At 37.6% G+C, this 20,182-nt stretch overlaps 1 protein-coding gene and 1 long non-coding RNA gene across 4 annotated transcripts in view; both read left to right on the top strand.

The window, feature by feature from the left end:
* Positions 1-20,182, top strand: part of For (cGMP-dependent protein kinase for) — a 77,442-nt gene that overhangs the window by 48,365 nt on the left and 8,895 nt on the right. The window lies entirely within an intron of this gene.
* Positions 7,302-8,471, top strand: LOC143365359 (uncharacterized). The gene is made up of 2 exons (XR_013084533.1): positions 7,302-7,342; positions 8,186-8,471. It is a non-coding gene; the product is annotated as an uncharacterized LOC143365359 (long non-coding RNA).

Genomic DNA, 20,182 nt, shown 5'->3' with positions numbered 1-20,182 from the left:
TATGTCTCCCCTTAAAGAAAATTTCTCCTGAAAGCTAGAAAACGAATATCAAAGACAAGTTGTAGCGCCAACCGGAATTCGTTCAACAAAGTAAAAACCGTATTTGTTGGTACGCGATGGATCAGCTTCGCAAGCTAGACGTAGCCTAATAGTCTCGAAACGTGAAGTTGGCTAACCGTTGCCGGCATTGCATGCTACAATGTTTACAAAATAAACGGTGAATCAGATATTACCACTTTTTCTTGTCTCGATCCAAGGAGGCAGCGGAAGGCTATCGCTGACCACAAAGACACGATTCAATTGGCCAACGTAATTTTCAAAACAGTCCTTAATGTAACACCGTCCGCTCGTTTGTATCGTCCGGGTCGGGCCGGATCGGGCCGGACCTCGACGGAGCAGCGAGCCGCGCCGTTGACCGCGCCACGTTCGCCTCCCCGACCCGTAATTACACGGTGTCTTGCGTAATTTCAATGGAAAGTTATGCTCTTGTTTCGCCGACTAAATGCATGGTTAATTGGAATAGTAAAAACACGTTGAATCGCGACTTTCTACGGTGTATGTATGTACGTATATGCTAGAAAATACCCTGTGTCACAAAATGATAGCACACATAATTTATTTTCGCATTGCAACTGAAATTTGTTTCTGTGTACACTATCTCGGGATAACGTTTAATAGAACTCCGCAGTCTATTGATAAGTTATGGTTTTGTTTAGAAGCAAGCACACGTACCATATGTTCCGATTCAAATGATTAAACTTAGAACTTCCATATAGCTACAGCTCAATGTCGCAGTAGTCATGTCGTTAATTAGTAACCTGGAAAACAGCCTGTCACTGCTAAAGAAAAATCAGGACTTTCCCAGATCCGTAACCCACACTATCGTGACAAGATCCGACACGTGCTTGTTAACATTCACGAAACAATTAACCGGTTCTTAGGTTGTATTGTTTATAATAACGACCCATTTTCCAGGTAACAACGGGAATGTAATCGTTTCTCTATGTTTAATATTGTTGTCAATTTCTGACACCGTTCTTTTGTTGTGATTATTAGCCTGTGAATCTTCGCGTAAAATAACAATTATCTGCAACAATAGTGGAACAAAAATTCATTTCTCTTTTTACTAACTGTTTGACTACTGCACATTTCACGCACTCGTTTTAGTCATAAATGCATAAAATAAACAGTCTAGTAGTTATTGAGACCATAAAGACAATTCTTCCGGCGATTAAATCATTAAACTTTTTAATCGGCGATACAATTTGTTCTACTGGTAATCCTTGTGAAAAACAGTATATAGAAATGGGAATTCGCAACTACATCCGCAGTTCAGTTACGGAAACAAGATAAAAACTAGTAAAAGTATTTATTACTACCTATTCCCTTTTTTACATGATGTAGCAGATTAGAAACTGCAGATACATTTTTCCTGAAAAGTTCTATAAATCGGAACCTTTGTAGAAATTTTTAAAAATTTTTCTCGCAAATGAAACTGCCACAGATTTCAAAATTAAAGCTTCCTCCTTGCAGTGACATCCTTAAAAAAGGATGTACGATTTTTTGTCACAGTTTCATAGAACAAAAATGAGGGACAAGTTTGTTTGGTACCTGATCAAGAGTATTATATACATATGTATCATATATACATATATGTTACATATGTATGAAACAAAAAATGTTCTGAAACTATGCTCCAACATAATGATAATTAGACAGCGAATTTTATGCATTTTTGTGGCAAAAACGAATAGTTGAAATACAAAATTGGCTACATTATGAAAATTTAGAAATATTGTTAGTTTACTTTCGACTAATTGAAATTATTAAAATAAGAAATACATTTTTATTAAACTTCCGCGTTGTACAACAGGCTTAGAAAATTTTTCTTTTGCATAACGATCCGCAGTCTGATGCAGTCAATTTATCGTACTGGTAGCTATAAATGGTTATTATTACGCAATATTTGGAATTTATAATATAGAGCAAATATGCTTGAATAAAGAAACATTACCATCGTCGTCTCATGACAGAGAGATTTCTAGTGCCCGGTTAGGTTAGTATTCTAAATCAATCTTCGTTGCTTGCGATCGCGAGACAATGGTTCATGAGCAACTTACAAATGTCATTACAAATGTCACGTACGTGTACGAGAACTCCGCGGAATTTCACGATTTTTTTCTTTCGTAATCTCCGCAATTCGTGACCGGGTAACGTTATTCCGTTAGCCGCCTGTACGTAATTATTCTTACTTTCCAAACTTCAACCTGCTTCGCGCGGAACGGGAAAGCTGTATCGATATTTTGTAGTTTTTAGTTTCCATGGATCCGTTTCCTTGTTTATGCTTCGCAATTAAACACATGTTAAGTCCTCCTGTAAGAACAATATTTTTCTTTTTTCGAATTTGAACTTAAACACGGCGACCACTCCAGCACAGTCTTGCAGAACTATTTCTGCCCGTACATATTTAACACTAGGTTTACGGAGAACAAAAATGATTTTATTTTACATTACTTTATAAAAATAACATGAATGTATCTATCAAAATTTGTAGCCATTTTTTAATAATAAATACCCAATAAGATCAATTTGTTAAATAATTCCTCATGGATGCATCTTTACACTCTCAATATTCGTAAATTAAAGATATTAGTATCCGTCATTTTGACGGGTACCGTGAATCTAGTGTTAATAAACGAAATATGATTTTACAGACGCTATCTGTAGGCAGAATGTTCAATCTATCGTGTAGAATAATTAGTAACTAAATTACTTAACGAAATCCTAACAAAATACTGACCCCTCGTATCGTCGTAAAAATTAATTTTCGAGGAATTAAATCTTAAGGTGCACGTGTGAAAATAATAGCGTTGAACAGTGACACATAGTTCTTTACATTCGCTTAGGACAAAGCCACAGCTTGATCCTGTTATTATAATCACCTATCTATACTGCCGGTGAAAATATCATCACATCCGATAAGAATGAACAAAAACGAAAAACATTCCTCGTACACACTATGTGTACATAAAGATGCATAAATTCTTCGTTCGCAGTCGCGTCTTTGTCATCGACCAATTATTTCGTTCACGTTATTAAAAATGGTAAAGAAGCCTTCGAGAGTTCAGCATTATAGTTGTTAGTTCCCCTATTACTAATTGTCCTTTACATTTTAATGCATGTAATAGACATACGAATTTTACGTTATATTTCTTCTGAGAAATTAGAAAGTCGCATTAACGAATTTAGGTCGAGGGATAAATACCATCAAAGTCGTGTTGTTGTGACATAAAAATGTATAACACCATAAAATTGTACATTCATTAACCGGCAAATTCAACTGACAATTAAACATAAGCAAGCAGTAGACAGAATGTAATTTTCTATCGTGTAGGCTACTCGAGTACTTCAAATATTATCAAAATAAAAGAAAATTTAAAATAAAAGAAAAATACAAATAGGTAAATAAAACATCGACACCAGCGTATCGGTAAAACAATATTAATACTAGGTTTACGGAGCACTAAAAGTGACTATTTTGCATTACTTTATAAAATAATAAGATCGTGCTACCCCGATTTTTTGCAATATTTATAAAATAATATATACCCAAAGAAATAAATTTGCTAAATAATTTCTCATGTATGCATCCTTAGAATCTTAATAATTTTAAATTAAAAATATTAGAACCCGTCATTTTGACGGGTCCCATAAACCTAGTGTTAATAGTGACAAAACTGTTTTGTATTTTAATTATCCTTTTATGAAATTTCAATTTATAGATCGTCTCTACTTGTTTAATTCATAATATAATAGAATCTCGATTATCCGTACTAATCAGTGGAACATGAGTGTTCGGATATTAGAACAGTTACCTAGCTAGTTAGATTAAATTTTTACCGATTTGTACAATAAATCTTGTTACGTATGGGTCGCTTCGTAACAGAGAATTCAGATATCATCGCTTCGGATAATCGAGTTTCCACCGAATCGTCAATTGAACATCAAATTATGTCGTGTTGGGTCTTGTTTTAATCGGAAAAATGTCACAAATATATTGGTCAAATTTTCATGAAACAATCATTACAAACAAAGAAGTTTTGTCATTGTCGTCTAATCCCGTACCACAGAAATGTAGAAGTTGCAGCAGACTTTCGTTTAACACGAAACCCACCAAGCACGTAAAAGTGCTTTTCATGTAAAAGTGAAACGTCTTATAAAAGGGAGGAGATTGAATTTACTTAAACTTTGTACGATTTTCATTAGAATATGTGCTTAACTAAAGAAGTCGATTCAGTAATTTCCTATAAAAATGTTTTTATAATTTCAAATAGTTGTGAAATAGAAAACCGGTCATTTTGATCGTGGTAGGTTTAGTGTTAAAAATGAAAGCTAACCGTTTCGAGTCCTGCCTTTAATCGACTTCGCAGAAAGAATAACCCTAAAGTATCGGGTGAAGTAGCAGAGCTCGTAAAATTGGCTGAGAATTCCTGCGACAGGGGTCAAGAGATATTAAACCGCGGCAAAGGCGTGAACCGCGAGCCTGTAATCGTGTCAGAAACGTTACGAAACGCGAAAAGCGGATGTGTACGAAACGATGATTGTGACAGCGAGCGTCAGCTTTTTAAACTGTCGCACTCGTTAAGCGACCTCTTGTTCAGTTACATGGGTCGCTTAACTGTTTCTAATCTGGAGCCCCATTAGCCCGTTTACGCCAAATTTTTCTAGCCGCGGCGCGGCACGACCTTTTGTTGTTGTTGTTGTTGTTGTTGTTTATAGTAAAGCAGTCTAATATGAGAACTATTTTTACCACTTAAGAGCACTTTTATTAAAAATGACTACAGTATTGTACCGGTATAAGGTGACGGTCAAAAGTATGAGACCACATTTAAAAATCGCATAATTAACTTAGAATTGAGCCAAATGAGTTGAGATTTCTTGACATGTTAGATGACCTAGTTTACTAAGTAACGGGTAAACGAAATGTTGAAAAACTTGGTATTGGTCGGAATTGCGAAGAAAATAGTTAAAGTAAATTTTTTCAACTTTTTTATCTAAGCCTGTAATGAAACTTTAATCAATATATTTTGTAGATTTGCGTCTCATACGTTTGGCCGGTAGTATACCCTCGTCCGAAATACAACGAAAGTCATTCCACGCCATCGTCTTATATCGAATGAAGACTGTATTGAGCTTGGAACAAAGTGACTTGCGTGTGGACAGTCTATTGTTAGGAACAAATGTAACCTTGAACAGTTTATTGAGAAATTCCAAGAGACATAATTTAAAGAAAATTAAAACGGTACAGATTGAATTCATGAATCTCACTGGATTTTGGTGCTTCAATGTGGAAAATACGTTTCTGTAATTACAGCGATTTTTTTAAATTGAGCATACGCAGCGACATGATGCGACAAAACATTCAGTGATGTTGCTCCGGTGAAGACACAGTTTAACGCTATTATCAAAGTGAAACTATCCTCTAAAGAGCCAACGGAGCGGTTAGCCAAGCCATGAAATCTTAGTTAACCACTGATTAAAATAATTGTGATAGCTAATTCCACGGAGATAGCGACGCTGAAGCGTGGTAATGTTGCTGTAATTTTAGGAACGACAACGGCAGCGGCCGTTCCGCCGTTTTCACGGCCTCTTTTATTTCAATTGTCTAGCTGGACTTAACTGTTACTCTAGAACCCGAATTAAAGTAAATGAAACGGCATGGGATTGCAGGATTACAATATTCTTTATGTAATCGTAAACTAATAAATGACAATATAGTTTGTCTTCCCAGATTAACAAGTTAGTAAGATTTTAACATCTTGGTTGTATACAACGAATATACATGTCATGAAGTTGTTGCAATTTTTTGTATTACGATGAATATACTCGTCATGTGGAAGAAGTCATTTACCAATCGCTATTTGTATTAAAATTTTCGAGAAAATTGACACATGTTTGTAAATTATAAATATTTTAGAATATTCTGGAGCAAAAGCAATAAAAAATTCAGTTGAAAGAAATTATACACCGTGTGATCGATAAAATATTTATAAACTTTTGCAATAGAACGTAGATATATATATATATATATATATATATATATATAAAATTGAGTTACATATCTAACAAGGGAACATATTCAGATGCGAAAATCAGATTTTGATGAAACTTATGGGAGCTTCTAGTTCTTTGAAAAATATTTGACACGTATTTTTTTTTATCGGCAGACATCCACTTTGAAGGGGTGAAAACAGCGCTCAAAGTTGGGGTTCAAAACCACATTTTTTGAGATATCTCGGAAACCAGAGATCGAAAAAATTTGAATTTTTTTTTAAATTGTGTGTTTTTCAATGGGAAATGTAGTCGCGCAAGAAAATTTTAACAAAAGTTTTTTGTTTAAACAATATATTAAAATTTTGATTTTTTTGCAGTTTCTTTTATTTATTGTTAGTTCATTTTAATGTAAACTTGGGTGTGTGATCTTTGATCCAAAATAGGGGATACATGTTTCAGGATTTTCTTTTTTTTTTGCCATTTAACAATAATTATGCATAATGGAAGATAGTCTTGCACCTGGCGTGCGTAGGAAGGAATTCTGGCTTGTTTCATCGAAATATAAGCATTTAGTATAAACGTGTATAGTATTTTAAACAACACCACTGGGTTATGTGTCGTTTATTGTTTTATTAGTAGCTAAAGAAGGTGGCGCAGGTAGCAGCGTGAAATACTTCAGTCAACCACGTTCTAAATAAGAAGAAGAAGATTCAATATGGACATTAGGTGCCGTGAACACACTTCTTCGTACACGAGGTCCTAACTGCCCTTTGACTCCTTTCAAAACAATATACAATGGCGATAGCAACTGTCCATCAGCTGAAATTGTGGGCTGGATAGTGTAGCTGTGAGCTGTTAACGATGTGGATTGGACAAGAGCACCCGTTTCTTTTTCACCTTTGTGTGAAAGTGTTCGACCAGAGTGCAATTCCAACTGGAACCCACTTTGATCACTATTGAAAATATTGCTTGCGCCATAATTTTCAAAATACCCTTTCACATGACACACAAAATCGTCTGCTGCTGCGGTCAAATCTGTTAAATGGTTACTATGATGGCGGGTAACGAGTTTCGTCGTTTTTCTTGATACTATATTATAGTTCTCTTTAAACTTCCACAACCAACAGGACGATGCCTGAAATCCTGCTAAATTTATTGATGAATTTTCGATCATTGCCCACCGTCTCAAATTTATGTGGTGTACCAAAATTTTATTATTTCTTGCTACAATAAATTTTTCAAGTGTAGCCTTTATTAATTTGTTCTTCCCATCTGTATAAATCTGATTGTCTCTTCAATTTCTTGTATTGGTTTTTTACAGTTTGGAAGTTTAGTGTTCTTTTTCTTCCACTCTTCCAATAATCTACAGCTTTCTTCTTATATTCTAAATCAATGTCTACATATTCCATTTCTTCTGGACTCTCGTCCGGAGAACTTGAAGACGACGGTTTCGATGTTGACGCTGATTCCAAATCTTCTTCGTCTTCGGGAACATTAAATGAAGTCGGTTCGTCTGTTAGGTCATCGAATATCAATTGTTGTTGCGTTTCGAAATTCATGTACCCTGCTTCTCTGTACCTATCAATCAGATCTATAATAATGTGTGCCAGTTCAATTTCCTTCCCATTCGTGGGTGTTCCCTCGTTATTATTACTGTTATATGTTTCCATCAAAATGTTTATAACGTTCGTCGGATTGACCTTCATGTTTATAAAAACCGAATCTAACAAGAAAAATAAACAATCAGCAAAAGTAAAATTAATATAATTATCGGATGTTTTTTTGATTATCGTCAGAAATTATTTGTTTTATGTGGCACTGTTTTAAAAATCCGAAAGAAGTAGCCTTAACTTCTTAATATCCACGTTGCTTTACAAACCGTAATGCAGAAAGACTAATAGCACACGTAGCAAAGTGCCCATATTTATACATTCTTAAGACACCTTACGTTTCCCACTCTCTCACCCTAACAACCAATAGAAATGTTTGAAAATATTCGTGTTCTTCTGAAATGCTATATATAACTGAGGTAAAACTGATGTGAGGCATTTGCCACCAGCTCTTTTCAGAGCTACCATAAACGACGAGGGAAACTCCAACTTCGAGGATTCACAGTTTAAAAAGGCTGCAGGTATATTTTGACCGAAGGCCCAACGACTGCAGAAATTCACACGCGAATTGGCTATAAAAGTCGGTACCCTTACTCCGCCGCGGTAATTAGCACCGCGTCACGCTGCTACTTGCGCCACCTTCTTTAGCTACTAATAAAACAATAAACGACACATAACCCAGTGGTGTTGTTTAAAATACTATACACGTTTATACTAAATGCTTATATTTCGATGAAACAAGCCAGAATTCCTTCCTACGCACGCCAGGTGCAAGACTATCTTCCATTATGCATAATTATTGTTAAATGGCAAAAAAAAAAGAAAATCCTGAAACATGTATCCCCTATTTTGGATCAAAGATCACACACCCAAGTTTACATTAAAATGAACTAACAATAAATAAAAGAAACTGCAAAAAAAATCAAAATTTTAATATATTGTTTAAACAAAAAACTTTTGTTAAAATTTTCTTGCGCGACTACATTTCCCATTGAAAAACACACAATTTAAAAAAAAATTCAAATTTTTTCGATCTCTGGTTTCCGAGATATCTCAAAAAATGTGGTTTTGAACCCCAACTTTGAGGGCTGTTTTCACCCCTTCAAAGTGGATGTCTGCCGATAAAAAAAAATACGTGTCAAATATTTTTCAAAGAACTAGAAGCTCCCATAAGTTTCATCAAAATCTGATTTTCGCATCTGAATATGTTCCCTTGTAAGTAATTAAAAGGTGTATTTTGAACTTTTACATACATATATTTTTCTGGTATTTCTACAGTTTCATTTTACTTTTAACTTAGAGTTTCATATAATTGTTTATTGGTGGTAATACATATTATGAGTTTATGCGTATAGACTATTGGAGACAGCAGATCCTAAATTAGAAATGAAAAGGATCTTGATTGCAAGGTATCGTGTAGCAACGTATGTAAATGAATAAGTTCTTGTTCAAGCATTAGTGTACTGCGTTACGGTATTGCATTACGCACAATGCATCAGGGTGTCTGCGTCCATAGATTTTCGATCTCCCCATCCTTTTTGCGAAACTTTCCAGATTTTACTTTCCGTCTTCTGTATGCTAATGGAACCACCGAGGCCTCGGCTTCTCGTATCCTCCGGTCTGATGCGACTTCAATTGTTCTGGATCTAATCGAAACTTCGTTTGCCTAATTAATTATTCAACCGTTATACACAGTTGAACTATTGTACGATTCGTACGAGATGCATAGGTATTGAACTTGATTTTCCTTTTAATTAGAGAACATCGAAAGTGTAAATCGTTATTAGAATTATATTCTTCTTAATAGAAACTCGTAAATATGAAAATCTATTTTCGGTTCTTTACGGCTGAACACAAAATATCAATATTTTAATTAAACATTAAAGAAAGTGCGTGGTCCTAAAATAAGATTTTATTTCTTAAGAGAAACAGCAAGTTAAAAGGATTTTTATATCTCTAGCAGAAATCAAAGAATAAGTATCGAATCATAATGTGTAACGAAATTATTGAATAAACTTTTGCATTATATAAATGTTGTTACTTGATATTTCTATAATAGGAGTTTGATATGAATTATTTACCATAACACGTAAAAAAGTTTGTTATCTTCCGAACAGCTTATTTAAATGCCTATACATTTTCGTAGATACCTGTACGATTCACATTTATAATTAATCTAAATTGATTTTCTATTCTACTTTCCCTCCGAACAGAATACGAAATGCGATTTTCTCGAATTTTAAACAAACACTTTCCTGCACAAGTAATGAAAGACAATTTATTGCTTTATCTCTATCTATAAGTACCAGTATATCTGCAAAAGAAATATATTGCAATTAAGAGATGATAATTTATGTGTATACCATATTATACCATAAGAATTGAAGTATTGCACGATATGATTAAGTATTGAGTGATAGTCTGCGAAAGTAGAGACTTCGAGCTTTCAAATCAGTCCAAGTTTATTGTTTTACTAGTATTTTTTTACAAAATTATTGCAGTTTAAATATCGAAGATTTTTGGATCCATTGAATTTTGTTATGGTATTATAAGATTTTCGAAGAAAATGAAGCAAAAACGAAATGTGATAGTTCTATACGCGAATCTAACGGATGCAATTCACGCCTTGTAAACGTAAATAAAAATTTGTATGGTTGCACTTTCGAACTTTCTATCTTAGAATCGATGGAAGACAGTGCAAAGTGGTTCGAGCAATTATGAGCGGCGTGGTACGTAAAAGCGGTTGTAAAGATCGGTGCATCCGAGTTCGGAAGAGGAAGAAGGAGAAAGGATCCTTTTACTTTCCTGGAAGAGTATCGACATAATAAATTCGCAAATAAATCGTCCCGGATGCTTTCTATTTCCGTTCGAAGTTCGTTCCCACCGCGAGCTAATGGAGAAACCGAGACCCATTGCACCTGAAGGTTAAACGTTCATCCGCAACGAAAGCCACGTGGTCCCGATAAAAATTCTTCGCGTGACGGATGCTCGAGAAAGTTATTTCCTCGTAAGCTATAAATAACGATGCCGAGGAGCGTTTCAAAGGACAAGGTTTCGTTGCCCTGGCCACGCAGCTTTGGATACTTTCAAATTACCGCCGACGCGACGCGACGCAACGTATCGCCAAAATGGCGACAACTCGCCTAACCTTTTCCGCAAAGATCTCGCTCTTTCGCTTCTTTCGATTCGCTCGAAAGGGTACTCTCTCTCTCCCTCTCTTTCTCTTTCTCTCTCTCTCTCTCTCTCTCTCTCTCTCTCTCTCACTCTCTCTCCAATGATTTACTACACTTGTTCACATTTTATATTAGATCGTTGCATATGAAATGTCCGATTTTAAAATGTAAATGTTAATTTACTATTTTAGAGTACAAAGCTGTTCCAGTTCGTATGTAGATAGTTTTACAGTAAGATCAAGATAAGATAAGAGACAGTAGATAGTTTTATCTTAACGTGTACGCATTTTTTCACTTTTTAATACAAAAATAATGACTAGACCGCGGATCTTTATGCAAAATAAAAATTGTCTGTACCAATTGTGAGAAACAAAAGTTAAATGAAAATGCGTGTCCTCTTCTAATAATTTCAACAAATCGAAGAGAATACAACAATATTTGATTCTTCTAATGTCTACGTTAGACTACGGAAAAATGGGTAAATGAGGTACGAGGCAGTAAGAATATATTTAAAGAATTTAAAAGTACTGTTGTATTAATTTGCAACCTACTGAAACGTATTAAGAACGTATTGAAAACGTATTAATGAAATTTCTATTCAATTCCTGCATTCTCAGATTAATGCAGACAATTATCATTTTGCATAAAACTTCCCAGTCTAATGATTACCGTGAGTACCGTTGAATATTAGTCGAGTACAGTAACTTGTTTCAGCAAATGAAAATTGAAAAGAATCGTGAGATTGCTCCACTGACATTCATCCGGAGTAAATTGACTACACTAATGCGGACCATAATTGTACCGATGAGCGTCGGTTTATGAGCAAATAAGTGAAAGCACCGTTCTAGGACAATACAGTCGGGGAATATTCCCTTCTCTTATTTACTGCCTAGGTACCCACGAATCATCGACAGCCGAGAAGGTAAAAATGTATCATAATGATCTTGCGTAACGGAGGACGATTTCGTTACGATCTTGAACTATTTCATGTATCTTGTTTCGTAAAATGATGATAGTCACGAAGTAACTATCAGCTGGCCTATCATTAGTCTATCCACCGAAGAAATATGTATTGTAACATTATGTGCCGCAATGGATTCATTACTGGAATCACAACAGTTCTACGTACGAGGAAATACAGAGTACTATTTGAATACTCTACAGCTCATCTATGATATCAATATTAATGCTTTTTGACAATCTGGAAAACTGTGAGTGTTTGTGAATGAACTATTTCGAATACTCTATTTATAGCTGATTTGTTCTATTAATATTGAATTTTCCATAGATTTTGAGAATTTTTAAAACTGTTTTCATCGCTCTCATATTTGTGAATAATGATCGACAAAAATTAAATTCATGGATAGAACATCACCTTTATAAATTACAATATTTTTTTATTAATTTCAGCATCTTTTTTTGATTTGTATATTTAATCTTTTTAACACAGGGAAATTGATTGTTTCCCCTTAAGGGGAGGGAACCGAACCTGACCAGGGCAAGCTCCGAATGCCCCGACACAATAATGATCGTCACGCTATGAAAAAACGAACGGCCGCTAGAGGAAGCTAAATAGTAACATTTCTGTCCAGTAGGGGAGCTAGGAACGTTTTCCAAAGTTCAGTATCGAGCAACACACTGTATTGGTAAAACAGAGGAAGAGAGAATGTACGGACGTACGACAACGTGGATGGCGCTGTCGTAGCTTCGTTCGAATAGCCGTGCCGCGGCACACTCACACACCGCCTGATCAGCGTGTACGTGTGCCGACGGCGATCGCAAGGGTCAGGGATGCCTGGAAATATTTCCCAATAATGCAGTCACGGGACTTGTCAATGGTGAAAAGAGCTAGATGAAAGTTCTATCTAGGGTGGAAAGGTCCTCAGAAGTCGTACTTTTGCATCATTGAGAAACGGTTAGCAATATTCGGCAGCACGTCGTTTCTCAGGGAGGCTATGGGAACTGACATGGCGGCACACTCACACACCGCCTGGTCGGCGTGTACGTGTGCCGACGGCGATCGCAAGGGTCCGGGATGCCTGGAAATATTTCCCAATAATGCAGCGACGGGACTTTTCCATAGTGAAAAGAGCTAGATAAAGGTTCAATCTAGGGTGAAAAGGTCCTCAGAAGTCCTACTTTTGTGTCATCGAGAAATGATTAGCTATATTCGGCAGCATGTTGTCCGCCAGAGAGGCCTGTAGGAGCATGAGCGGCGCGACAACGTGGATGGCGCTGTCGTAGCTTCGTTCGAATAGCCGTGCCGCGGCACACTCAACACACCGCCTGATCAGCGTGTACGTGTGACGACGGCGATCGCAAGGGTCAGGGATGCCTGGAAATATTTCCCAATAATGCAGTCACGGGACTTGTCAATGGTGAAAAGAGCTAGATGAAAGTTCTATCTAGGGTGGAAAGGTCCTCAGAAGTCGTACTTTTGCATCATCGAGAAATGGTTAGCAATATTCGGCAGCACGTCGTTTCTCAGGGAGGCTATGGTAACTGACATGGCGGCACACTCACACACCGCCTGGTCGGAGTGTACGTGTGCAGACGGCGATCGCAAGGGTCAGGGATGCCTGGAAATATTTCCCAATAATGCAGTCACGGGACTTGTCAATGGTGAAAAGAGCTAGATGAAAGTTCTATCTAGGGTGGAAAGGTCCTCAGAAGTCGTACTTTTGCATCATCGAGAAATGGTTAGCAATATTCGGCAGCACGTCGTTTCTCAGGGAGGCTATGGGAACTGACATGGCGGCACACTCACACACCGCCTGGTCGGCGTGTACGTGTGCCTACGAGGGCTGGAAGGGTCTGGAATTCCGCAACCCATTTCTCTATAATACAGGGATGTGAATTTTCAGTAATGATTCGCACTAGATAAAAGGATCAACCTAACATGCTGAATCCCTCGAAAATCCGTAAAAATTATTGTTTGCGAAATGTAACAAATGGTTTGACAAACTATATTTAAATAAATGATTCTTTTCTAGTTTTTATCTCTAGATACAAGTGAACGCATTCTAAATATTTTCAGTAAAAATTTGCTTTCTATAACTCCGTGCCGTGACATTGACATTGGAGGGTGTCATAAATTAGCCCTCCCACGACACTGTCCCGCCGAAGACGAAAGAACTTTCCTGTAACCTCGGTGCAAAACACAGTCATTCTCTAAAGTCTGAAACATCACCGCTTCGCACGAATGTACGATTGCCTAGTAAATATGATCCAAATTATATCATGTTTGGTGTCAATTTTATCAGGAAAATGACGCGAATGTGTTGAGAGAAGTTTCATGAATATATTATGAAAAACAAAAGAATTGGGACATTGCATTAGTATTGTCTCACCGATATACCTGACCCCGCATAATGTTACACTCTTCGGCGGTCTAGCTTCTGGCCCCTTTGAAAGGTAGACACTTGGGGGCGTCATAAATTACCCGTTCTCCGATAGTGTCCTGCCGAAGACGAAAGAGCTGGCATGTAGCCTCGGTGCGAAACACAGTCATTCTCTGAAATCTGAAACATCGTCGCTTCGAACAAATGTACGAATGCGTAGTAAATATGATACAAATTATACCATGTTTGGTGTCATTTTTATCAGAAACATTCCACAAATGTGTTGAGAGAGGTTTCATGAAAAAATAATGGAAAACAAAAAAGATTATGACATTCCATCGGGATTGTCTTACCGATATACCTGACCTTGCACAATGTTACACCCTTCGGCGGTCTAGCTTCTGGGTCTTTCGACAGGTACACGCTTGAGGGTGTCAGAAACTAGCCCTCCCAATATAACCCCAGATAAAAGAGCTAAGGGGCACAGAATGCCTGTGGGATTAGGACAAGTTTCACCGATACGTAATGTTACGATAAAAATTACAATCTCATTAAAGACAGTCCAAATGATGCTTCATGTTTTTAATCTATTTATTAATACATGCTTTTATTTTTTTATGCTTTTATGTTTTTAATGAGAACAATATTGTTAATACGAATGACTTCTAGAGCTTATCTAGAGCATTTGGACCGTCTTTAATGAGATTGTAATTTTAACTTTCAAATTTTAATACAAATTTTTTTATCTTTCATTCGTTATTCGAAATTTTTATTTCGATAACTATTTTGCCCAACTCTGCGTATTGATAATATCATAAAAATATACTTACGAAGTTACATACGCCTAGAAGGTATGACAAGAAGGTAAATTATGACAATTTTTTGAGGAGTGCGGTAACTTCGTGAGGATATTTTAATGATATTATCGATACGTATGCAACTTCATTCGAAACAAATTCGTCGGAATTCCAGAAATATTTAATTTAATTTAATTTAATTTAATTTAATTTAATTTAATTTAATTTAATTTAATTTAATTTAATTTAATACAAAATTTAATGCAAATAAAGATTATGCACATGTTTGCTAAATATACCTACTGTAATTATAAAAAAAACCAAGTACATTAAAAGTTACGTTATAAGTTATGAATGAAGTACCGTTATTACCATTATGTATTTCATAAAAACGCAGAAACTCTTGGACCCCGCGTACCGTCAGGCCGGCCAGACAATGCATACAGAAATCCATATAAAATGCGGAACATTGCAAGCATAGTCGGCCTGGCCGTTCGGTGTGCCGGTCGTTGGGTGTAACATGGGTCAGGTACATCGGTGAGACAATACTAATGCAATGTCATCATTTTTTTTGTTTTTCCTTATTTTTTCCTGAAACCTCTCTCAACACATTCGTGGAATGTTTCTGATAAAAATGATACGAAACATGATATAATTTGTATCATATTTACTACGCATTCGTACATTTGTTCGGAGCGACGATGTTTCAGATTTCAGAGAATGACTGTGTTTCGCACCGAGGCTGCATGCCAGCTCTTTCGTCTTTGGCTGGACACTATCGGAGAAGGGCCAATTTATGACGCGCCCAAGTGTCTACCCTTCGAAGGGGCTAGAAGCTAGACCGCCGAAGAGTGTAACATTATGCGGGGTCAGGTATATCGGTGAAACAATACTAATGCAATGTCCCAATTCTTTTGTTTTTCATAATATATTCATGAAACTTCTCTCAACCCATTCGTGTAATTTTCCTGATAAAATTGACACCAAACATGATATAATTTGGATCATATTTACTAGGCAATCGTACATTCGTGCGAAGCGGCAATGTTTCAGACTTTAGAGAATGACTGTGTTTTGCACTGAGGTTACAGGAAAGTTCTTTCGTCTTCGGCGAGACAGTGTCGTGGGAGGGCTAATTTATGACACCCTCCAGTGTCAATGTTATGGAGCGGGCCATCGACGCAAGATACTAATTCGCAACAGGTTGCTTTCAAACCATTAGAGATATTGAAATCAAATTTTTACAGAAAATATTTAGAATATATTCATTTTTATCTGGAGATAAAAACTAGAAAAAATCAATTGATAAATATAGTTTGCCCAACTATTTGTTACATTTCGCGAACAATAATTTTTAGGGATTTTTGAGGGATTCAGCATGTCAGGTTGATCTTTTTATCTAGTGCCATTACTGAAAATTCACATCCTTGTATTATCCAACCTTCCAAGATGCTAATTGGCTAAAGCGCTTTTCACTATGAAAAAGTCCCGTCTCTGCATTATTGGGAAATGGTTAGTGGCATCCTAGACCCTTGCGATCGCCGTCGGCACACGTACACGCCGACCAGGCGGTGTGTGAGTGTGCCGCCATGTCAGTTCCCATAGCCTCCCTGAGAAACGACGTGCTGCCGAATATTGCTAACCATTTCTCGATGATGCAAAAGTACGACTTCTGAGGACCTTTCCACCCTAGATAGAACTTTCATCTAGCTCTTTTCACCATTGACAAGTCCCGTGACTGCATTATTGGGAAATATTTCCAGGCATCCCTGACCCTTGCGATCGCCGTCGGCACACGTACACGCTGATCAGGCGGTGTGTGAGTGTGCCACGGCACGGCTATTCGAACGAAGCTACGACAGCGCCATCCACGTTGACGCGCCGCTCATGCTCCTACAGGCCTCTCTGGCGGACAACATGCTGCCGAATATTGCTAACCATTTCTCGATGATGCAAAAGTACGACTTCTGAGGACCTTTCCACCCTAGATAGAACTTTCATCTTGCTCTTTCCACCATTGACAAGTCCCGTGACTGCATTATTGGGAAATATTTCCAGGCATCCCTGACCCTTGCGATCGCCGTCGGCACACGTACACGCTGATCAGGCGGTGTGTGAGTGTGCCACGGCACGGCTATTCGAACGAAGCTACGACAGCGCCATCCACGTTGACGCGCCGCTCATGCTCCTACAGGCCTCTCTGGCGGACAACATGCTGCCGAATATAGCTAATCATTTCTCGATGACGCAAAAGTAGGACTTCTGAGGACCTTTCCACCCTAGATTGAACCTTTATCTAGCTCTTTTCACTATGGAAAAGTCCCGTCTCTGCATTATTGGGAAATATTTCCAGGCATCCCGGACCCTTGCGATCGCCGTCGCACACGTACACGCCATCCACGCTTTCGCGCCGCGCATGCTCCTATAGGCCTCTGTTTTACCGATACAGTGACTACTGACGATGAGACAGATCGGGAACATAGTACAGCGCTCGTAGCGAAAAATGTCGGAACTATATTTTGATGAAATACTCAATGATCTAATTTTTCTGGGTGCCCGCTTTCATTTGTTTGATACGTAAGCATACAACGTGATCGGCGTGGCATTGAGTTCCTATATGTTCCCGCTAGGGTGGAAAGGTCCAACGAACTCCATACGAGCTCTGAATCTCTCGATATTTACGATAATGTCACTCGACAAGCAGTATGCTGCTGAATATTGCAAATTACGGCTAAAAAACGCAAAAGTACGACTTCTGAGGACCTTTTCACCCTAGATTGAACTTTTATCTAGCGATTTTGACTACAGAACAGTACTATTTTTGCATTGTTAACAAATGAGAGCGGGCCTCCCGTACCCTTGCAAAACTCGGGTACGTGTGCGGAACTAGGGAGGGGATGCACTCACACAATCTTGAGCCGTGCCCACCGCCTTAATATGTACAGTGTTTGACATCGTGGTAGAATAGTGTTAAACTTTAAACGAAATGTTCATACATTTCACGTACTGGTGAATCGCGAAGTTGTTCAAGCACACGAAATTAATCGGCTTTAACAAGGAGTTGCTTTCACCGATGAACAGTGGTTCCGCGAACGCATTGCGCGTCAGATGAAAATTTATCCACCGACAAATACTTGTATGCCAGTTGCAGCAGAGTAATCGGCTTCATTCAACAATTATCGTCCCTTCCCGAAGCTATTTCTGCGAGCGGTTACGTTATCCCAGGAAAAGGCTCGTGTCTACAAGGAACGAGGCGAAGACGATTCGCCCTGAGCGGGGATCATCGTCACGAGCGAATATAGCTTCGCGGAATCGCTGCATGACAGCATGCCGTTAGTTAATCGATTCGTAGATTTTCCCCGATGCACTCTCCCGTTGCACTTTCTACGACGTCCGCGGTTGCCCCGTGACACGCATGTAGAAAGCACCAGTGAAAATTGAACAGTTTGGATGTTGCATGCCGGTCTCCGTAGATTCGCGATAAGGTAGAGTGACTACATTACCGTCAAAAAATGGTTTTATGTGCTTTTCGTAAAATAAGAATATTTTGTCGCTGGTAAAGGGCTCATTCGAAAGAGGAAGGTTCAATCTAATGCGCGCTGGTCAGGAACTGCCGAGATTATGCAGATATTTGGTAATATAAGCGTTCGAAGTAGGCCAAACATTGACGATGTGCATGCCGTGGAATCCAAGCATTTTTATGCCATTGGATGAGTTTTCTGGAAGATGTCGAGATCAGTACGCACTAGAAAATATTTCCAGCTACAAATTGAGCTATAATTTGTCTTGATTCTGTTGTGAAATAAAGGCGAAAACTAGAAGCACGTTTCTGGCGTCAGAATTCATAATATCGATAATACAGAGCAAAAAATGTGACAAGTTTAGTCACAGACTTAAGACCCGACGGATCAAGACCAAGACGGATCTTAAGTCTGTGTTTGAAGGCTGTGAATGGAAATTATTAATTAAAAAGTCACGTGACTACCCCGGGCCCTTAAGGCAGAACGCCACATATTTCTCTGTCTTCTTAAAATGACGACCTATCAACCTAACGACAACCTAAAATTCTCGTCGTTGTCCTTCAGCGGCTTGACAAAATAGAATTACCAGGTGCACTGTCAAGTTGTGTTGACTGTCATTAATTAACGGTACTGTAAACATCCCAATCAAAGGAGGAAGAATGTGGGCGAAATCGCGTACAGTACATGTACCTACACGGTAACCGTAAGCCGTAAGTGCACGGAAAACTGCACAGGTACCGGATGTGTTTCATGAATAGGCCCATTGTGCTGAAGGGATTGGGTCTCCGAGATAACCGCACACGTTCATTGTATCCGGTCCATATGTCGGTAAAATAAAAAATGTTGATTATTGCAAGACCTATGTAACTCTTGCACGTTCCCGTGACGCAATTTTCTTAGATATTTAAAATATTTTCTATTATTGCCCAACCAATACTTCAAGCGTCTTTTCGCTTATCATGCCGTGAATCAACATTGAGTTACTATAAACGCTCTTTGATAACCAATCGGTGATTCTTAAAAACTGCGATGTGCTAAACACGTAACCGGAAGTTATTTTTATTACCACGTTTTTATTAACTCGCTTTCTTGTCTGTCTGTTCGTCTGTTCGGTACAAATTTTACAATTGATTTTAAACTAACTTCCCGATGAGCTAGAGACTTGAAACTTTTAACATAGCTCAGAACTGGATGACAACACACACAAGACTAAAAAGCAGAAAATAATCATTTAAATAAAAAAAATGTTTAATATACCACGTTTTTAAGGCGAACTAAAAAGTATAAAATAATTTTTCCTAGCCTCATACAGATAGTCCTGAAAATTTGTCATTGTGAATTTTGAATAGCTATGAAAATTAAAATTTAAAACAGAAAACGTGGAGTGCAAGATAATAGTAAGGAGTGTAGAGAGTAGCTGCCGTTGAGAAAACTCACACAACAGTTCATATCACTTGCAGTGCAATAAAATTGTTAGTGACTTAGGTGAACTATTCATGCATCAATTATCTATTGCATGCGCTTCACGTTGTTCGCTTTAAATCTCACAAGTATTTTCATAGCTATTAAAAATTCACAATCAAAAATTTTCAGGACTATTTGTATGGGGTTAGAATTTTATACTTTTTAGTCCGTCTTAAAAATGTGGTATATTAAAAATTTTCTTTTATTTAAATAATTTCTTCA

Source organism: Halictus rubicundus, chromosome 1 (genome assembly GCF_050948215.1).
Source record: "Halictus rubicundus isolate RS-2024b chromosome 1, iyHalRubi1_principal, whole genome shotgun sequence".
NCBI lineage: Eukaryota > Metazoa > Arthropoda > Insecta > Hymenoptera > Halictidae > Halictus > Halictus rubicundus.
Note: the sequence above shows the minus strand (reverse complement) of the source record. Positions and strands in the feature narration are given on the sequence as shown.